General features: G+C 53.1%; 1 pseudogene; it reads left to right on the top strand.

Annotated features, from left to right (window-relative positions):
* The first annotated feature begins 348 nt into the window (after window positions 1-348).
* On the top strand, window positions 349-1,277 carry LOC102772119 (annotated as a pseudogene).
* Window positions 1,278-2,170: the final 893 nt, after the last annotated feature.

Raw genomic sequence — 2,170 nt, 5'->3', positions numbered from 1 at the left:
ATGTTTCTATCACTCTCTCATCCTTCCTCTCTGAAATCAATAAAAATATATTTTAAAAGAAACAAATTGGGGGCGGGGAGGGACTGCTGGAGGGCTCCAGAGTGTGTCCAGCCCATCTCACTCAGTCCTGATCAGCCGGACCCCAGCAGCAAGCTAACCTACCTGTCAGAGCGTCTGCCCTCTGGTGGTCAGTGCATGTTATAGCAAGTGGTTGAGCACGCCTTGGCATATCATTAGCATATTACGCTTTGATTGGTTGAACAGATGACTGTGTGTGTGTGTTGTGTGTGTGTGTGTCCAGGAAGTCCTATATCTTTCTTTGATCTTTCTCTAAACCTCAGAAATTAGGACACTAGAGACACTATGGTGCCAGAGGTCAAGACAAGGAGGAGTCACTGTCTCCCGGGTGAACGAGGCTGTCGCAAGAAGGGAAGGCTCGGGCAGGTTCACCCTCCTGCAGACATGGGGCGCAGAAAGTCAAAACGAAAGCCACCCCCCAAGAAGAAGATGACAGGCACTCTAGAGACCCAGTTCACCTGCCCCTTCTGCAACCACGAGAAATCTTGTGACGTGAAAATGGACCGTGCCTGTAACACCGGAGTCATCTCTTGTACCGTGTGCCTAGAGGAATTCCAGACACCCATCACGTATCTATCAGAACCGGTGGGCGTGTATAGTGATTGGATAGATGCCTGTGAGGCCGCCAATCAGTAGCAAAACAGAGGACCCACCCCCTCTGCAGACTCGCTGCTGAGGACCAGCCTGCTGGGTACCAATCCAGAGACATTCCTGAGGTCCAGGATGTGAGTCCAGGGCCTTCGCAGCCCCTGCCTGTGTATGGAGTGGATGTGGATGTGAATGTGTGACTGCAAGTGTGGCCATGGGGGTGTGCTCATGGGCAGGGGGCTCCGGGGGTTTGAACTGCCTCCCTTGACTCCCAAAGCCTTTGACTTTCTCCCTCTTTCGGCCCCTGACCCCCTGGCTCTGGAGCCCTGGCTTTCCCGGGGGCCAATGTCCTGACATCTTGGGTGAGAGCAAGCCCAGCAGAGACAGCCTCAGGACTCTCCGCCTCCTCACCCACCTCCCTAGCACCTTGCCCGTGTGAACTGGACCGCACACCTCTCTGCCTTCCAAGGACTGTGGCCTCGGGTTCAGCACCACTGGCCCCTGGCTGGGACCTGGCAGGGGGGCCCCAGTTCATGTGTAGTTGCTTTTCTAGAGGAGGGAGGGGCTGGGTTGGGGACTGTTAGTCACCAGTCCTTAAATAAAGCAGCCGAAATAAAATTTTAAAAAAAGACAAGGAGGGCAATGAGGTTTCTATGTTCAGAGACCCCAAGGGAGGCAGCAGGCAAGGGAACCAGGCAGATGACCAGAGATGGGGCAGGCATGGATCTCAAGGTAGCCTGGCATGAGGAATCCATAAGATAGGCAACATCTGAGCATACAGAAGAAAAGACAAATCCTTGGTGCTAGAAACAAACATGGAAGTGAAACCAGAGTGGTGGGTAAGCAGGCAGGCTGATACTGGGCAGCATGGGGGTGGGTGGGCCTGACCTGAATTAGTCTCCAGCACCAAGCGTGGCTGCATACGGGAACAGAAAAGGAGGCATGGGCCCACAGGAAGTAGGAGAGGACTGAGATCCTACAGGAGGTCCAATCTCCAGTGAAAGGGAGGCTAAGCTGGTCTGGGACACCACACACCGGCAGAGAGCACCAGGAACAGGGAAGGAGCCAAAAAAAACTGGGCAGGTGCCAGGCCCCAGCACAGCTAACCAGGCATCGGGTTACCACTTAGATCCAGCAGGGAAATTGGAGGATCTCAGCAGTGAAACTAGGTCAAAACTCCATTTGACTCACCACAGCGGGTACACTGGCTGTCTGATCTGTGGCCCAAGATGAACTCCGGAATGCACCCACTGTGAGACGGGGCACTGCTTCCCAAGAGCTTCCACCCAGAAGGAGCAAGTAACCTCTATTTCTACGGAGGCCCAGGTGGAATGGTCTAAAGCTATTCCTGTGACCCCACATTTCCTTAAAGCCTCGGATTTTCTTTTTCAATTGCATAGGACCTTTTCATCATAATCCAGAACAAGGTAAATTGATGATAAGTTTCCAGTGGTTGAGAACCACAGCTCTGTCTCCTATGCCAAGTTCCAGGGCTCTGATCTGA

This window comes from Myotis davidii, unplaced genomic scaffold, assembly GCF_000327345.1.
Source record: "Myotis davidii unplaced genomic scaffold, ASM32734v1 scaffold102, whole genome shotgun sequence".
In the NCBI taxonomy this organism is placed as follows: domain Eukaryota; kingdom Metazoa; phylum Chordata; class Mammalia; order Chiroptera; family Vespertilionidae; genus Myotis; species Myotis davidii.
Note: the sequence above shows the minus strand (reverse complement) of the source record. Positions and strands in the feature narration are given on the sequence as shown.